The 20220-nt window shown below is 44.2% G+C and overlaps 1 non-coding gene across 1 annotated transcript; it reads right to left on the bottom strand.

The window, feature by feature from the left end:
- Positions 1-506: 506 nt before the first annotated feature.
- On the bottom strand, positions 507-579 carry TRNAT-GGU (transfer RNA threonine (anticodon GGU)). Its single transcript has one exon. It is a non-coding gene; the product is annotated as a tRNA-Thr (tRNA).
- Positions 580-20220: the final 19641 nt, after the last annotated feature.

Below are 20220 nucleotides of genomic sequence, written 5' to 3' on the forward strand. Positions count from 1 at the left end.
TCCCACAGACCTTGACACAACTACAAAAAGAAAATTAAAGAAAGAAAAGAGGGTAGTGACAAGCTAGCCTAAAAAGGTCTATGCAAGACAGAAATCAGAGGAGTGGTCACGTACCAATACGGATGTTTATGGAAGCATTCTTGAGGCAAGTCAACACCAAAGTAGACTTCTGTCTTGGCATGGTGCTTGTGAATAGTAATCTTATCGTTAAAAGAATAATTTTAGTCTTGGTTGGTGTTGCTTTGCATCAGGGTTGCCTCCTCGGCCACACACGTACCTTGAAATTTCCCAATGCGGCATGTGCAAAGGCATCTTGGTCCTCCAGCCTGTTACTTCCACGCTTCTGTCATCCACCTCCCTCCCTCAAGCTGCATTCCAGGTGCGCTGCATAACACATAGGAACACAGGAAGCTGAGTCAGACCCTTGGTCATCTATCCCAGTATTGTTGACACCGACGGACAGCAGCACTCCGGGGTTTTAGGCAGGATTCTTTCCCAGCCCTACCTGAAGATGCCAGGGATTGAACCTGGGACCATTTGCATACCAAGCATGCGCTCTTACCACTGAGCTACACCTCCTCTAAGCAGCTGAGGGAAGGGACAGATAACAGAGAAGGAATGGGCCAAAGGAACCCATTTCTGTCCTACTGCATTGAGAGATTCAAGGTGTGCAATCCAGTTTCAGGGGTAGCGACCATAACTGCATTGCTTTTCAGCATATTTCTATCTCATCAACTGCTTCTTTCAAAGCTTCCTTCTTAAAAGCCAAAATAGTGCTAGCGCAGACAAGGCCTCATGTTCCTACATTGATCTGGTGCTCTTTAGATGCTCTCCCAGCCATGTGGAAGCTGCTTATCCAAGAAGCTGGGAGAATATTTCAATAGCTCACCCATGTTGATAGGGCCAGCCAGGTGGGTCTTTCAAGAGAATCAGCACCCCTGCATCCACTGTGGGAATGTAATGCTGGATTGCATTCCTTAGGACAATTACAATAGCCACAGATTTGTTTAGATTCCAGTTCAAACAAAAAGACCCACATAACACTAAGTCAAGAGTTCACAGATTAATTGATTTATTCAAGGATGCATTATTCAAGCATAACACATTTAGCAGTCAATAGCTAATGAAATGCACATACAAAGCAAATTAGACCTCTCCAACATCGATCACATTGCCCTTCTGAAATAGGCAGGTGGCCAGTCCTTTTACACCAGAACAAAGATGGGTCAGGTTTCCTCAGCACAGAGAGGTGGAGTCACACACCCAAGGTTGGGTCTGCTCTTTGGTTCTGCAGCAATGGAGAAACGTGCAGAGGAGCATGCCTGTGGTTGCAACTAAACTTTGGGGATTATGATTTTCTCTCTGAGGTTGTCCACTTCCTGCATCCCCCCTTTTCTCTCTGTCTCTGTCTCTGTCTGTCTGTCTGTCTGTCTCTCTCTCTCTCTCTCTGTCTGTGTGATCTGGCTTCAGTCCCAGCAGATTCTTATAGGGAAAAGACCTCCACCCAGTTCAATCTAATTGTGTGCAAAGGTCAGTAGGGGCCTGCCTCTTGCAACAGCTTTCGTAAGTGGATTAAGCAAGCTGTCTTCGGAGCACGTCTGGCCCTAGTGGTTGCTTTAGCCACATCTCTGAGAATACATCTTTGCTTTCTCTGTATGTTGCACCAAGCACAGCTGTTATTTTGCACATTAACCAAATAATCCAAGCTGTGCTTAGGTCCCTGTTTTCCAAGGTATTTCATGGAAAGGGGCCTCATGAGAATGGATGTTTTGCTCTTGACCTATTTAAATTAGTGCTGTGCCGAAAATTTATCCTGTATTTTTTTCAACTATTGTCATGCAATCTGATAGAAAAGAACTTGCCTTGGACAAAAATTCAAAGAATAAAATTTCTGTGAAATTGTCATGGGTGGGTGGTTCTTGTGCTTACTTTCCTTATGAGATGGCTGAGGAGTCTGCACGAGCGTCTAGTATTTCATTGTGCAATCCTCTCTCCAGCGGTCTTCCTGCACTTCAGTTAAAGTCTAGGGCAAGACATTGTGGGGTAACTCCTCCCTCATGGGACCTTTTCAGGTCCGGAAGTGTGTGGGCAGCCAGGGAGGCAGCAGACTGATGGAGAGATGCATGACAGAAAGAAAAAACACAGAGAGAACCCTAGGCCACCAATGACAATGCAAAGTCAAAGCACCACCAAAAGAAATTCAAAGGTGCCCTGAGATTGAGGCAGATAAATAGAAGTCTCTTTCACAGGGGATGAAATGTTCAGGAAATGAAAAGGCGGATTTTGGCAAAGCGCTCATTTAAACCACAAAGCAGCAAAGCTACTATTGTTCTGTTGCCTTACCTTCAGTCCTGCAGGTAGGCCGTTCTTTCTATATAGCCTGCTGGGCTACATAGCCATCCACGTCATCTCTTAATAAGGACTTTTTGCTTAGCTCTTTAGCTATGTTCTCAAACCTTGGGGACTCATTCAAGCTCCAGGATTTGGGGATTCAGTTACAGGAAAGACCCCCATGGTTAGCTTGAAAGGTCATCTCTTTGTCTTTATTTTGGACTTTCTACTGAGCCTTACCGCTCCAACCCTTTCAGTAGAGTACAATAAAATGGTCCCTTCTCCTATACTTTACACACCCTGCAGGAATAACAGAACCACATTAAGAATGGCCTCTTTCTCCCTCCACCTACCACCTTTTATGTTAGTTCTCTTTCTCCTCTCGGCCATTCAATCAACAAAATATTTGTTTCCTGTTTAAGAAAGCACAAAGCAGTCACTTCAGTTATCCACATATTTTAGTGTGTTATAAGGGGGAATGCTTGGTATATATAAGAGACCTGTGGATATAGGCCTCATTCATTCAAGGATATGGGGGGGGGGAGAGAGAAGGCAAAGCGAAGTGGGCAAAATTCAGAAGTTTCTCATCTTCCTCAGGAGCTATAATCAGGTAAGTGGTTACATGAGGGCAGAAATTGCCTCTCAAACAGCAGGGGAAATGCAAGGGTTGATCAGAGAGAAGTACAACTCAGTTTGTGGTGTTTGTTTGTTTGTTTGTTTGTTTGTTTAAGTCAGGCATTTTAAATCAGCATTTTTCACAAGAAAATGTTTTTCCTATGAAGGCCTTCTATCTTCAGCTATATTGAATGGTACACTGTTATCTATATAATTCTCATCTGCCTTTGGCCAGGTCTGCACCCTCTAGATGTTTTGGACAACAATGCCCATAAAACCTGGCCACTGGCTATGCTGACTGGGGATGATAGGATTGGTAGTCCAACATACCTGGAGGACAACAGGTTGGGGAAGGCTGTCCTAGCCATTAGAAGGGTAATTTCATTCTGGAAATAACGTGTGTCGCATATCCACAAAGCAAACTCAGTTTGCAAATGTAAAGGGCTCCTACTGTAGCTTTGTCGGTTAGAAATAATTGCCTAGTAAGTTGTGAAAATACAGTTTATTCTTTACTTCAAGATACTTCAATTAGAGAAAACGTGAAAACAGATAAAGTTGATATCAAGCAACTTAATAGGTAAGTTGCTCAGGAGTTGAACTTCACAACCCCAGCTGCACCATGCATGGTCCAGATTTGTATATCCAGTATGGAAAAACATGCAAAAATATCAGGAAAGTTGATACTTTTAAGCTCTCTCCACTTCTCTGAGTGGTGAGAAATCCAAGTGGATTTTGTTTCCTTTGGAAACTTATGATAACTTTACAATATCTGTTTTATTTACAAATATAACTGGTAATATTACCAATCTAATCTGTAATATCTGGGACTCATAGAATCATAGAATTGTAAGGTTGGAAGTGCCCTACAAGACCATTGAGTCCAACCCCCTGCTCAATGCAGGAATCTAAGTCAGAGCATCTCCGACAGATGGCTGTCCAGCCTCATCTTGAATGGCTCCAGTGTGGGAGAGCCCACCACCTCCCTAGGTAATTGGTTCCATTGTCGTATTGCTGTAACGATCAGGAGGTTTGTCCTGATGTTCAGCCAGAATCTGCTTCCTGTAATTTGACCCCATTATTCTGTCTCCTGCATTCTGAGATGATCAAGAAGAGATCCTGGCCTTCCTCTCTTTGACAACCTTTCAAGTACTTGAAGAGCGCTATCAGATCTTCCCTCAGTCTTCTCAAGGCTAATCATGCCCAGTTCTTTCAGTCTCTCTTCATAGGGCTTTGTTTCCAGTCCCCTGATCATCCTTGTTGCCCTCCTCTGAACCCTCTCCAGTTTGTCTGCATCCTTCTTAAAGTGTGGTGCCCAGAACTGGACACAGTACTCCAGATGAGGCCTAACCAGTGCTGAGTAGAAGGGAACTAGTACTTCCCGGGATTTGGAAGCTATGCTTCTATTAATGCAGCCCAAAATTGGGGATGTACGAATCACTTACCTGGTTCCGGTTGGGGCATCTGCTCGGGGGAGAGGGGCTCCGCCCCCCCTGGAATCCTCGATGGGGGGGAGGCGATCCGGTCCTCCCCCCCCCGGAATCCTGCCCGGCCGGCTCTGCTCTGTGGCAGCTCCGCAGAGCAGCCGGCCAGGGCCGTCCGCAGCCGGACTTCCGGCCGCGGACGGGCTGCTGCAGACACAAATAGCGGTCGCCATAGCAGCCGCCATTTGTGTCCTTCCAGACTGCCGTGATAGGCTACATAAGTATTTACGTAGCCTATCACGGCATCCCCCCCCCAAAAAAATGGCGTATGCAAATGGTGGAGGGTGCAGCGGCTGCCATTTGCGTTCCCTATTTTTCGCCGTTCTAGCCTACGTAAATATTTACGTAGGCAATTATGGCGAAAAAAAGGGAACCGTAAATAGCGTAGTGGGTGCTATTTGCGGTTCCCTTTTTTTCGCCGTTATTGCCTACGTAAATATTTACGTAGGCTAGAATGGCGAAAAATAGGGAACGCAAATGGTGGCTGCCGTAGCCGCCGCCATTTGCGTATGCCATTTTGGGGGGGCATGCCGTGATAGGCTATGTAAATTCTTACGTAGCCTATCATAGCTCAAAGGACGGCAATGGCGGATGCAGCAGCCTGGCCACAGCTGGCCAGGAGACCAGCCTCCGCCACTGCTGCAGCCGCCACTGCAGCCGGAGCCACCGCCAGAACTGCCGCATCCACTCCAGGTAAGTGCCGTCCCGGGGGATTCTGCAGGGGGGGGCTGGGGGCAGGAGGCTGTTCCGCCACGGATTCTGGGGGGCCAAATTCTAAAGAATCCGGCCTCACTGGAATCCGTGGCGGAATTCTCTGCCATCCCTACCCAAAATAGCATTTGCATTTTTTGCAGCCACATCACATAGTTGGCTCATATTCAGCTTGTGATCGACAACAATTCCAAGATCCTTCTCGCTTGTAGTGTGGTTGAGCCAAGTATCACCCATCTTGTAACTGTGCATTTGGTTTCTTTTTCCTAGGTACAGAACTTGGCATTTATCCCTATTAAATGTCATTCTGGTATTTTCTGCCCAGAGCTCCATTCTGTCAAGATCACGTTGAATTTTGTTTCTGTCTTCCAAGGTATTAGCTATCCTGCCCAATTTTGTGTCATCTGCAAATTTGACCAGCATTCCCTGCACCTCCTCCTCCAAGTCATTAATAAAAATGCTGAAGAGCACTGGGCCCAGGACTGAGCCCTGCAGTACCCCGCTCGTTACCTTTCCCCAGTTTGGGAAGATCCCATTGATAAGCCCTCTTTGAGTCCGATTCTGTAGCCAACTGTGGATCTACCTGATCGTTGTTTCATCTAGACCACTTTGAGCTAGTTTGCTCATCAAGATATCATGGGGCACTTTGTCGAAAGCTTTGCTGAAGACGAGGTATATGATGTCCACAGCATTCCCACAGTCCACAAGGGAAGTTACCTGATCAAAAAATGAGATGAGATTCGTCTGGCAGGATTTGTTCTTGACAAATCCATGTTGGCTTCGAGTAATCACTGCATTGTTTTCAAGGTGCTTACTGGAGGTCGCCCCTGCTGCCTTCTGCAATCCTCAGGTAGCCAGAATCAACATGCAGACAATAGGGCTCTTTTCCAAGGCTTTATTCCCATTCAATCTAATGACGCTTACAGATGCTAATTGCTTGATCCTACAAGTGAGACTTAAGAGAGCTGCCTACTCGGGGGTTCTAACCTTAGGAATCGGGTGATCTCCATTTGGAGAGGAAGTGGGAAACCGCTGTACTTATGAGCTAGGAGGAGAGACTCCACCCCTTTCCCATGGGGCATTGGGGTGCCGCTGTTGCCGTCGCGCCAAGTGGGCTGAGCGCTGCCCCTCAGCATCCACCATCTCGCCCTTGAGGGTGCGCTGGCACCTAGCGTCCAGAAACTGCTGTTGCTCCACCCTCTCCCTGCCAGGGTCACTATCACTCTCAGGAATGTGTACTGGGAGGGGCTCTCCCCCTGGCTGCTCCTCTGAAACGCACGCGGGTTCCTCTCCCATGGTTTCTAACTCTTCCTCAGAATCAGAACTGCTTTGGGGCTCTCTGGGCTCCGATCCAACCCTGACACTTACAGACTAACTGCTTTATAATCTGCTCCAGAATTTTCCCAGGGATTGATGTCAGACTAACTGGTCTATAGTTCCCAGGTTCCTCCTTTTTACCCTTTTTGAAGATAGGGACAACATTAGCCAGTCATCTGGCACTTCACCCATCCTCCATGATTCCTCAAAGATAATAGACAGCAGTTCTGAGAGTTCTTCTGCCAGTTCCCTTATTACTCTAGGGTGCAGTTCATCTGGCCCTGGAGATTTGAACTTATTCAAAGTAACTCGGTGTTCCTTGACCTATCGATCTCAAGCTGCAATCCTGCCCCTTCAGCCTGTACTTTGCCTTTGCCAGGGGGGGTCATAGACCCCCTTTGGGGAGAAGACTGAGCCAAAACAGGAATTGAGCACCCCTGCCTTTTCTTTGTCATCCGTTATCGTTTTGCCATCCTTATTTAATAGCTGAACCACCATTTCTTTCCTCTGCCTTTTACTATGCACGTAGCTGAAGAAAGCCTTTTTGTTGCTTTTAGCATCCCTCGCTAACCTCAGCTCGTTCTCAGCTTTAGCCTTCCTGACGCCACCCCTGCAATTCTGTGCTACCTGCCTGTAGTCTTCCTTTGTTGCTTGGCCTTCTTTCCACTTCCTGTATGTGCCCTTTTTTGTTTCCAGTTCATCTCTAAGCTTTTTGTGAAGCCACATTGGCTTCTTCTGTTGTCTTCCGCCTTTTTTTCTTGTTGGAATTCTTTGCTTTCCTAAAAACTGACCATTCTGAATATATTACTCCAGTGCTGTGTCAACTGCACTGATTGCCAGTTTGTTTCCAGGCCTGATTCAAAGTATTGATGCTGACCTTAAACAGCTTAGGACCAGTCTACCTGATGGAGCGCCTTCTTCTCCCACATGTGCCTGCTGCATTGCTAAGATCCTCTTCAGAGGCTCTTCTCTGGATGCTGCTGGCCACAGTGGTGTGATGGCTGGATGCCAGGGAAAGACCCTTCTCTTTAGTGCCCTCTCTCCCCCACCCCACCCCCGCCGTCTCTGGAATGTCCTTCCCAGAGAGATCCACCTGCCACATTCACTGTATACATTTAGATGCCTGGTTAAGACCCTCCTCTTTAAGCAGGCATTTAACCTTTAGTCTGTTGCTTTATTGGTTTTACTGCTGGCTCCTCAATGTTTTCAGTGTTTTTAATGTTTTTAATGTTTAATTATTATTTTGATACTTGTATTGTTGTAATATTTTATTTATTTATTTTCAGTTATGTTGTTTGATTTTATGATTGTAAACTGCCTTGAGGACATTTGGCAGCTGGGTGGTGTAATAGTAGTAGTAGTAGTAGTAGTAGTAATAATAATAATAATAATAATATCTATTTTATTTACAAATGGAGCATAATGGAACCAAATAGACTCCTGCAGTAGAGAGAAAAATTGTTGGCCTTGCATCAGATCCTGCACTGCTTTCAGATCAGCTAACTCCAGCAAAAGAAAACCCCCTCAGTTCTCTTTGCCTTTGTCTGTCCCAAATTAAAAGCTGCTACAAATTTGTTTATCTGCTGTTCCCACTAACAGCGCTTCACAGGGAAGCAAAGACAGCCTTTATGGGAGTCACTCCAGTCTGCCTTTACCCCTATAAATGCTTGATTTACTGTGGCTCCAACCAGTCCTTTCTAACCCCCTTTCTCCTTTCCCCTGAAGCTCCCGTTATGTGATGCTGCAAAGCTGCGCATTAATTACTTCCATACAGCAATAAGCCAAACATCAAAGAAATGCAGCTTCAATATAGTGCTATTTCAATTAATGGGAATTTCAGTAACTTCAAAAGTGCGCATTTAGGGAACAAGCCTCATTGACCATGATGGAAGTTACTTCTGAGTAAACACACATAGGTTTCTGCTGGAAAATGCAGGGACAGGAAACACTCGACTGGATTCACAGTGAAAAACACCCTCCTGGGCAGGGCTAGTGTACCCAAAGTAAAAGCAGGGGTTGGGGCACACAACAACAAAAGCGCAGAGAATCCAACTTAAGGAAAACAATCAGACTTCAAGTAGTCTCAGGAAAACCAGTTTTTCCATGAAAAGCTCCAGGGTGGCTGCAGGATGGCCACAATGTCATGTGCCCTGCATGACCTCCAAACACAGCCAGCTCACAGCAAATCACCTGTGGAGACACCCCCCATGTCAGTTTTATCGGAGACCCGGGGGGGGGGGCAGTGGACAAAAAAGGCTGTGGGGCACATGCCCAGTCATGGAAAAGGAGCAGGGAAATCAAGAAAGGTAGTTGTGCCACACTTGTTAATAATAACCAAGAGACATGTCTGTACAAAGGTTGGAGGGGGGGGACATTCTGAAACGTATATGCATTTCCAGAGGGTGGGGGTAGGGAATAGTAGGTGGAGAACTACAAATGGACTTCAGATGGAATTCATCTCTTCATGGGTGACACAAAAAATGCAAGAAGGTTAGAATGAGATTATAAATCCACCTTCCTGAATGGCCTTCAATTTAAAACTCGACATGTCTGTGTCATAGACCAGCAATGCCCTGCTCCATGAGTTGAAGGTAAAACAGGCAAAATAGTGTGCCCACACCCCTTTTGCCATGTCCTTTTCTGCTGCCACCAAGTGAAAATCTTTATTTCTCTGGATGCTTCCACCAAACCAGCCTCAAGCTATCTAGGTCTTAGGTATCTACTTTAGTATGGGTATTGGCTGCTAAATGTGCTGTGAGTAACCCCCTCACTCAGAGAAACAAAGTTTCAAACAACAAAGTTTAAATTTTACTGAAGAAAAATGTCTATAGGGGAAAGTTTTGAAATTTGAATGGATATGCATACCACCACCACCACCCCAAAAAAATATGAGAAATGGGGTAATAAAACAACCAGGGATCAACACATTAAGCTTTCTCAATCAGTTCTCCAGTTTCAGCAATGCTGACTCTTTCTTTCCTCTGGGAGTCTTTCCTCTTTCTTTCCTTCCCTCTCTTCCTCTCTCTCTCGTCTTCCAATCTGCCTTTGGCTTTTATCTTCTAAAAGCAATCAGGAGGGTAATTTCTTGTTCAATAATTCAAGCTAAGTTTCTGTTTCTTGAGTTAAAACTTTCTCTCTTCCTTCGGCTTTCTGTTGGATTAAACCTCCAGCTTCCTGAGCAAAACTTCCTGACTTGTATATTCTAACTAAACATTTGACCTCTAAACTATTAACCTTTTACCTGAAACTGACAAGAATACAAGGAGCACAGATGACTGAAAATGACTAGAATACTCACAGAAACCCCACAATAGCCTACAACCACACTACATGCCAAAAAATGGGGGACCATTCTGCTCCTTCACAGTCTGCATTTTGGTCTTTCATAAATGCAGCAGGAGAGAGGTCAAAGGTGCCCTACGTGTTGTGTGTGACATTGGTCTAAGAGAAGGCAGTTCTTCTGACACAAAGAAAGTGGGGGTCTAGAAGAAAAAGTTGTAAACTAGGATAGATGGCTATGTAGTTTGCTTCATAAAACTGTATTCATGTTTGAAACAACTAAGGATGTTGGCGCAGTTATTCATTATCAACAACATACCTGGTTCATTTTGCCAAGAGTATCCTAAGAAATTGAAACAAACATGTTTCTCCTCGCACCCCAGTCATCTTGCATAATCTGTCTGGACCATAGTATATCTGAACCACTGAACTCCCAGTTTCATGTTACCACCCACTATGCTCAAAATCAGAGGCAAAGAGAAAAGCCAATGAGAGAACTATAACTACAGAAGATGCACAAAATGTAATGGTCACTGTATTCTTTGCAAATGCATTTGTTGTTTACCTTTCAAGCTTAGTAATATTCTAGTAGAGCATTTACTGTATAGTAATACAGCTGCCTGAGGCACCTTCTGCAATTAAGCTGAACTGCCAAACTCACTTGTCATCCACAGTACCAAACCTAATTGTTTTCATTTGGCACCACAGAGTTACTCACACTTCTCACTGTTAAGCCAAGGAGGCAAAATTGCTGCCCCTTCAGATCTCCATTTAAGCACATACCTATGTACAATGGTTTACCCCTATTATGTAAATGCAAACCATCCAGGGCGAGAGAGACACCATCACTTTGAGAGAGGTGAAATTGGCATGAGAGGCAGAATTTCCTGTAGTGTCTGCATGATCTTCTTTGGTCAAACAGGTCTGCAGGTGTTTGAAGTGCTACAGAAACATGCAAAACCTATTACAATACTGGGATGAGTGCGCACACTACAAGCAATGATGACTCTAGCATGCCACATTCAACTTTGTATAATATAAAAAATATATTATCTGGCTTGGATCTAGCTGGCAACCAGGAAGTAATACTGAAACAAAGGAGGGCTGATTAGGTGGGAGCCTATAGTAGCAGCCACATTGGACTTCTCTCTGTCTTAAGTGTCCTTAGGAAGTTCAGCAGGAGTTGGAATCTCTCATTTTGTCAGTCTGGGAATGATTTAAAAAAATCAGCCAGAAAGATCTCTATAAACAGACGTATAAGGGGGAGGGGGGTTTTTTTTAGTATGATAAATTCTATTAGCTTGTCAAACTCCAATGAATTATACACATTGATTTCCACATCAGTTTTATAGCTTTATTACCTTTATATCTGTCTCCTTAACCATTTTCAGGAGGGCTCTCTCTCTCTCTCTCTCTCTCTCTCTCTCTTTCTTTTGCAAGCAAGGCAGTAATGGGTTTGCTTTTATATGCTCCGAGCTCAATGATCGCTGTGCACAAGGAGTATTCATATACCAACCCCTAGGACATTTGGTCAATTGACAGCATTTATCTCATGCTGTGTCCTCCTTTACCTTGTTAAAAAGTTGAGTAGAGAAGTGCCAGAGACTCAGCTGAAGCAGGCAATGGTTGCAAAAAGTAGCAAACTAAAGAAAGGGGCTTTTTAATTCCTACATAGAGATTGAGGAATCTAGAAATCTTTTTTAAAGGGAGGCAGTTTAGAAGATACATTTGGGAGTTGATATTACCACATTGACTTAAAAGCAGCATAGCTGAGTTGTTGTTGTTGTTGTTGATGTTGTTCAGTTGTTAAGTCATGTCCGACTCTTCGTGACCCCATGGACCATAGCACACCAGGCCTTCCTGTCCTCCGTTCTCTCCCGGAGTGTGCTCAAGTTCATATTCATTGCGTCGGTGATGCTATCTAGCCATCTCATCCTCTGCTGTCCCCTTCTCCTTTTGCCTTCAATCTTTCCCAGCATCAGGGTCTTTTCCAGTGAGTTTTCTCTTTGCATTAGGTAGCCAAAATATTTGAGCTTCAGCTTCAGAATCTGTCCTTCCAATGAGCAGTCAGGGTTGATTTCCTTTATGATTTGACCTCCTTACAGTCCAGGGGACTCGTAAGAGTCTTCTCCAGCACCACAGTTCGAAAGCATCAATTCTTCGGCGCTCAGCCTTCCTTATAGTCCAGCTCTCACAGCCATACGTTACTACTGGGAAAACCATAGCTTTGATTAGACGGACCTTTGTCGGCAAGGTGATGTCTCTGCTTCTTACTATGCTGTCTAGGTTTGCCATAGCTTTCCTCCCAAGGAGCAAGCGTCTTTTAATTTCAGGGCTACAGTCACTGTCTGCGGTGATCTTGGAGCCCAAGAAAATAAAATCTGTCACTGCTTCCATTTCTTCCCCTTCTATATGCCAGGAAGTGATGGGGCCAGATGCCATGATCTTAGTTTTTTTAATGTCGAGTTTCAAACCAGCTTTTGCACTCTCCACTTTCACCCTCAACAAGAGGATCTTTAGATCCTCTTTGCTTTCTGCCATTAGGGTGGTATCGTCTGCATATCTGAGGTTGTTGATAATTCTCCCGGCAATCTGAATTCCGACCTGTGATTCATCCAACCCGGCGTTTCTCATGATGTACTCTGCATATAAGTTAAATAAGCAGGGCGACAACATACAGCCTTGTGTACATCCAAACAAACCAAGGTGCTGTGCAGGTAAGGATGTGTGCCAATTTTCACAATCTTTTAGGGTGCAATCCTATGCACTTTTAGACAGAAAAAAAAGTCCTACAGCTCCCAGCATTCCCCAGCTAGGCATGCTGGCTAGGGAATGCTGGGAGTTGTAGAAGTTTCTTCTGTCTAAACAGGGATAGGATTGAGCCTTTAATCAATCAATTTTTTAGCAGGCAAACATTAGCCACTAGAGATGTCCAAGGTGATCACAAATTGGCTGGCAGCAGCTCTGTTTCCTAGGTCTAAAGTTACAATTTAACTTCAGAATCCAACATTTGTAAAAGCATCATATTTTAATGATCAAATGGGAGCCCGAACTGGATCAGGAGCATGGCAGGTGCTAAAGGTTCATGCCCCTTTCCCCCTGGCCACCATGATCCCAATCCAAACCAGGGGGATCCGTGCCTGCTATTTATTTTTCAAAAACCATTCACATTGCTACCTGCTTTAACAAAAGTCACCTCTGGTTTGGCCCAAAGATTAGAATGCAGCAAAGATACTAAGATCAAATCACTAACAGAGAGAAACTGAAGAAAATACAGGCAGTTAATGTGAAAGATTTCAACAGGAGTGCCCTCAAAAATCAGAGCAGATATCTTCTACTAGTCTGTTTCTTTTGGCAAAAAGAATGCAGACTTTTTAGGTGCAGAGTAAGCTGTAACAGAGTACAGAGACAAGCTAATATTCTGCTACAAGCAGTGTAGTTACGACCTAAAGATTATATTTGTAGTCCATTTTGATTGCCAGTAGCAGCATATTACAAAAGATTCAGCATATCAATACTTGTTTCTATTAATCTTTTTATTGTTGTTTCAACAAAACAAAACCAATTGTGAAAAGAAAAAAAGAGGGGGTGAAAGGACAGAAAATTACATATGTAAAAAATGTCAGTATTCCATTAAATACAGAATTCTTTTTAAAAAGACAGAAAATTATGCATAAGCAACAAGAACAGCAGACCATATCCATATTCATGAATGGCGCCTATATACCACCCATTCAAATGTTGATAGCATTGTTAGGTCTTCAATCCACTGCATTATAGGAGGTGAACTTTTGTCCTTCCAGTGTTGTAATATCAGTCCTTTGGCAGTCAAAAGGGCTTGAAAAATCCATTTGCGCTGGCCATATATTAACTTACAAGAAACCGGTAAATAATTTAGGAGGACGTGTACATCATTCAATATTAAAGACTGTTCCAATACAAAATTTATCTGTATTATGACCTCCTCCCCAAAGGCAGCGACTATTGGGCATTGCCAAAACATATGGATGAAAGAAGCACTGGGTATATTATATCTCCAACAATTATGCAAATTATACAAATTCTTATTAAAAAGATGTTGTGGAGTCCAATAAACCCGAAGCAAGATGTTTTGCTGAATAAGCCGTAGCCTAAGGTCCATAGATACTTCAGGCACAGACACTAAAACCACGATCCATTGATTAAGCAAAATAGGGGAATCCAATTCTCTATTCTTAGTCCAGTCTTATACCCTGAGTATCATATTCATTTATTGATAACAAGTACTTATATACATGAATCATGGGTCGATATGACTGATCAGCTGCTATAAGTATTTCCAATAACAATGGAGATTCTAAAGCTGTAAAAGCAGCTGAACCAAACTTATATTCCAACAAGTGTTGCAGTTGCAAGTATTGCCATTAGGCCATAGCAGGCAAACTGTGTGTAGCATGCAAACCAGAAAATGACAGAAACTCATTGTCCGGACTCAGTAATTGATCCAGTGTAAAAATCAATTTATCTGTCCAAGTCTGCCACAAAAACATTGTCTTTCCCATTTTTAAATCTCGATTTCCACATAAAGTCAATTGAGCATGAGAAGATGGATCAAACTGTAACGACATGATATTGTATGCCATGACTCTCTAACAGCTGGAATTGTGGGAGGGGGTTTGTCCATTCTAATATGCTGAGAACCTAATGCCATCCATTTGGAAAGAGGTTCTAAACAGAAAGTTTCCAGAACTGACCAGGGTGGAAAATCTAATTGAACTGGAAAAGACCCAAATTAAGTACAGGTCAACAAATAGGCCTACTGATATAAAGCAAGGTCCAGAAAGCTAAACCCACCTCCCTTAATTGGAAGTTGCATCCGTTGCAGAGATATTCATGGTGGAGAGGAACAACCCCAAAAAACATTTTTTTTATATAAAACAAAGCATTGAGTTTATGGAAATATTTGCCAGGTATAAGTAAAGGAATCCGATGTATAACATAAACAATCCAAGGTATGATATTCATCTCTAGTGTATTGACTTTAGCCCACAAACTCAACTTTAATGATGCCCACCTATCTATATCTCGTGCAATCTCATTAATCAATTTATTCAAATTTAGTTTGATCAATTGGGCTATATCTCTGGGAATAAGTATTCCAAGTAGGTAATAAAATCTGGGCACCATCAAAATTAACTACTAGCCAACACACCAGAAGATGTATTATCTCCGATCAGCATCATTATAGACTTTGACAAATCAATTGAGGAGCCAGACAAACCACCAAAAGTATTAATCAGTTTCATCGCAGCTGGAATAGATGACTGGAGTTTTGAAATAAACAATAGAAGGTCATCATAAAGAAAACTATTCATAAAGAATAGTTTTAAATTCTAAACCAGCATGCACAAAACTGTGAATACTACTATTCTGTCTAATTGCACACACCAGGAAAAAGTGGACATACTTGTTTGCAATGCATTAGTCATGACGAAATTTTAGTTTGTTGTAATGTTCCACATAACATGAAAGCTTGTATTCCTTTTCACTAAGGCAGTCTAATAAAATGTCATTTAACCAAGGCTGTGTTTCCATGACAATGGAAGGAGAAGCTAAGAGAGGAGTACCGGATTGTTTAAAATCCGCTTTGCTATGAGCAGGGTTCCACAAGCAAATTATCCGCAGCAGTAAAAATTGCTCCACAGAACATACTTCCTGGTTGGGGGGGGGGGATTGAATGTCATCTGACTGGCAAGGGCTGCTCAACCAATAAGAGAGGTTTCCCCCCTCCCCCCCCTTTCTCCTTTCCCCCGAAAGTCCAGATGCACCTGCATTTCAGGAGCAAGTCTCACTGAGCACAATGGGAGTTACTTCCAAGTAGATACACATATGCTTGTGCTGGGAAAGGGTGGGGGGAGTACACAAATATGGAAACCAGCCCCCATTTTAACCTGCAGGACCTCATTGACCACAATAGGAGTTACTTCTGAGGAGACAGTAATGGGTTTGTTGTGGGAAAGACCAGTAAACACAAAGACAGAAACCAGCCCCCATTGTAACCTGCAGGATATCTATAACGAAGCTGTGAAGTAGTTACTTCCTAAGGCAATTAATCAGAGCCTCGAGATCGTGCTTAATCGCACTTAAGGAATTGGGCTTTAATGTGTGCCATTTCAATTGAGGGGGAATCTCTGTAAGTTCTGATGTGGGCATTCAGAGGCAAGCCTCATTGACAGCAATGGGAGTTACTTCTGAGAAGACACTAATGGGTTTGTTGTGGGAAAGAGACTGAAACCAGCCCCCATTTTAACGCACAGGATTTCTGTAAGGAAGCCGTGAAGGAGTTATGTCCAAAGGCAATGAATCGTGCTTAACCGCATTTAAGACATAGGGCTTTGCTATGTGCCATGTCAATTGAGGGGCTTCTCTGTTATTTATGTGGTCATTGAGAAGGCAAGCCTCATTCAGCACAATGGGAGGAAAGACCCCTTGACCGGGGTCATGGTGAAAGGCACAACCCTAGGCAGGACTCGCATACCCAAGCTAAATGCAGGGGCGGGGTTGTTGAAGCATACAACAACTATACCAGGGAGAACCGAACTTAAGGAAAATAATCAGACTTGAAGCACTCTCAGAAAATTCAGTTTTTCCCTGGGAAGCTCCGGGGTGGCTGCTTGATGGCCACGATGTCAAGTATCCCTAATGACCTCAAGACGCAGTCAGCTTAGAGTAAATAGCTGGTGGAAAGACCCCCCAAGTGTCTCATTCTCATTTATATCTAAGCACGTCTTTAGATATGCTTAGACTTCAGCACTCAACTCATCAATGGGCCTTGTGCATGCTTTGATCAACCCAGGGCCTCATTTACACCGGGCTTTTACTCCAGGGCAGGAGCGAGTCGAGGTCCCTCAAGATAGATGACACAGTCGCGACTTTGCAGCCATCCGTGGTTTTCGCCCGGAAAAAGCAGAGTTCCAAGGAGTCGTTTTACTGCGATTGGGGGGGGGGTGCTGCGGGTTCACCCGTGGTTGTGGGCCTTCTGTTCCTTCCCTGAACTGACTTCGCATCTTACAGTGGGCGTGTTGTAGGTGTGCGTAATGCCTGCATCACTCTGTGATGCCCCTTTACTCCCCCATCCCTTCACAGTTGCGCAGTTACAGAGGCACAGAGGGGCATTTTCATCTATTTAATCACACTTTCACACAGTTTTGCAGCTTTGTATCTTCGCAACAGTTGTGGACTGAGTACCCAAGGGCCAGGGGTGGGGGCGTCTTGGGGAAGTACCAACATCGCTCCAGCCACCATTTCAGAGCGAAGGCTAGGCACGTAGCGCTCACGTTTGTGAATGCTAACCATCACGAGGGTCTCGGGCTGGGGAACAGACAAAATGATGGTGCAGAAATGAAGGAGCACAAAACACTCACTTTTTACCTAAAAAGGGACAGAAAGACCCAGCAGAACCCCTCACATACAAAACAATCACTGAACTGTCGCACCCCCACACTCACAGGACTGCACAGCTGTGCATTTCAGTAACCCCCCCCCCCAAGGGCATGGCAAGTCTGTAAGGGAAGCACGCAGTACATCACGAGTACATTGCAGGGACTCGAAGCTGAAATGCTGCGCAGTTGCGACAGGGTGGGGGGTCAAAGCAGTGCCATATAGATTGGCCCAGATGGTCATTCACAGGGAGACTGTTTGAACAGACCCTTTCAGGCTTAGAAGAATATTATAAGAGTGAAAGGCACTGAACCCCAGAGAGTTTGGGGACTGATGGATGTGGCAGCAAATGGCTGCAGCAGAACTCCCAATTTAGTAGCCCAGGAGAGGCAAAAGTCCAGCATCCCATGAATCCCAGCTGCCAAACAGGACATAGCTGAGACTCAGAATTCTGAAAACTTGCTTTGTGTTCCCCCTGTTAATTCATTGTCAGTAGATCCCTATGGCACAATATTTCTGTTTATCTCAGGCCTGCATGGCTTAGTAGTGATCTATTAAACTCTACAAATAGATGTACGGGTGTATATGATGGAACCAAGGAAAGACCCTTTTCTGTTGTGCTGCCCCACCTTTTGGTTTTCTCTCTCCTTTGCAGTGCAACAGGTGCCAACCTGTTAGTATTAGGGATGTTGGAGAATTCCACCACAGACACCAGTGAGGAGCCCGTGGCAGAACGCAGCAATCCCCCCTGCCACCCCGTGAAGTCCCCCCTGGAACAGACCTACCTGGTGACAGATGTGGTGGTGAATGCAGGGGCAGCAGGTCATCTTCCAGCCACTGCCAGGCTGCTGTGGCCGCTACGCTGGCCGCCATTTGCATCCTTGCATTAGACCATGATAGGCTACATAAATACTTACGTAGCCTATCACGGCAAAGAGCAGGGGAACAAATGGCGGCTGCTACGCCATTTGCGCCCCTGCTCTTTGCCATGATAGGCTACGTAAATACTTACATAGCCTATCACGGCCTAAGGCACGGACGCAAATGGCGGCTGGCGTAGCGGCTGCCATTTGCGTCCACAGCGCGGCAACAGTGGCCGGAAGTCCAGCTGCGGCTGGGAAGGATTCCGGGGGGGAGGGACGGATTGCCTCCCCCCCCAGCGGATGCCCCGGACTGGAACCAGGTGAGTAATCCACCCATCCCTAGTTAATATATACCTGTTTCACCAGGCATTCGCTGTTTTCTATGCTTCACTGTGCAGATTTTCAGTTTTCTTGTGGCTCTGTTTTTATTTTGGCTTGTGTTTATTTTAATTGTTGTTTTAATGAATTCTGTACACTTCCCTGTAGTTTCATAATGAAGGGCAGTATGTATTATTTTAAATAAGAAATAAACGTCAGAAATAGTGTGGAAAAGGAGATGCTTTTTCTAAGATGGTCCTCCTGGAGGTGTGTGATGAGACATTATATCACCACCAGAGATGGCTCCAGAGCCTTCCCAGGCCTCCCATAAAAATATCTGAGGTACCTTTACCCACACCAACCGGACTCAACTGCACTGTGCTCCCTTGCTGATGTCACACCAGGAGGACTTCCCCTCACTTCGCACTAATAAGTCCATGCTGAATCAGACCAGAGGCCTATCTTGTCCAGCATTCTGTTCACACAGTGACCAACCAGCTGCCTAAGGGAAGCCCATGAGTAGGACATGAGTGTAATAGCACCTCCCTGTTTATGGGTCAATATGTCAATGGGTGCAGAGAGTGTACTGCCTCCAGTACTGGAGGTAATAATATAGCCATCATGACTAGTAGCCATTGATAGGCTTATCTTTCATGGATTTTTCTAATCTCTTTTTAAAACCATCAAAGTTAGCAGCCATCACTACATATTCTACTAGCAAATTCCATAGTTTAACAACAAGCTCTGTGCAGAAGTATGCCTTTTTGTCTGTCCTGAATCTGCCACCATTCAGCTTCATTGGATGACACCGAGTTCTTCCAATCTATCTTCAGTTTGCATTTCAGTTAAATAAGAGGTCTAGACATGTGTATGGGTGTGAAGATGCCATACAACAGCACCAGCCATGAGGAAGGAGGCTGCATTAGGAACCCTGCCAGCCAGAAGGGCACTGGTGGAGGCTGTGGAGTGCACCACCCACCCAGAAAGAAAGGTTCATGCATTCTCCAAATGTGAACTTGTCTGTTTGAAAGCCTGCTTGCAGGACACTATTTTCATGTTGCAGTGCTGCATTTCATTTATTTATATGGCAATAAAGGCTTTTTGTCCTTTAAAAACAAAGTACACTTTTCCCCCTTCAAAGCTATTGTGTTTATTAATATGTAAATTGAATCAATTAAAACTCTTATGATTAATTGAGTAACATTGCTTTAATCTGGTAGCAGCAGTAGTTATCAAGCACCAGGCAGACCTGTTTATCTGAATTTATCTCCAAGACAATCACAGAAATGAAGTTGTGCTGGATAATTTAGTCAAATCAGAATAGTCTCCACTTCCCAAGTGAGGGCAAAGCTCCAAGTGGAAATTTAGCACTACCCTTCCCTCCATTGACTACTTTTACGCCTCCTGTTTTTGACCTTCCAGAAGGGTAACCGCCAGGTAATCAGATATATCTGATGAAGTGGACTCTTGTCCACAGAAACTTTAGGGATGTACGGATTGTCTAAAATCCATTTCGTCTGTGTTTGGCAGGTTATCAGGCACCTTTCATTCCATCATCTGCCCATCAATGGAAGTTGATTTTTTTTTTTAAGTTTCTGAATTTGGGCAAAGTTGCATGTGTAAAAATGTGCAAATTCCCACAAAAAGTTCAAATCCCCCCCCAAGCACGTATTCACTTTACCCTATGGGGGAAATGCGCATTCTCAGCCAGTTTTTAAAAAAATGTTTGTGTATTTTTCTACGGTGAAACTTGCGCAAAATTCACAAAGGTTAGAAAAATGGCCCACAAGTCTGCAGAATCTCCCCGACAGGGGAAAAGCTGGTCTGCTGTGGAATCTGTGGGTCAGATTCGTAAAAATCCAAACTCACTTGGTTCCGTTGCAGAT

The sequence above is a fragment of the Heloderma suspectum genome, chromosome 3, assembly GCF_057233095.1.
Source record: "Heloderma suspectum isolate Gila_16-S chromosome 3, 16-S_ref, whole genome shotgun sequence".
Taxonomy (NCBI): domain Eukaryota; kingdom Metazoa; phylum Chordata; class Lepidosauria; order Squamata; family Helodermatidae; genus Heloderma; species Heloderma suspectum.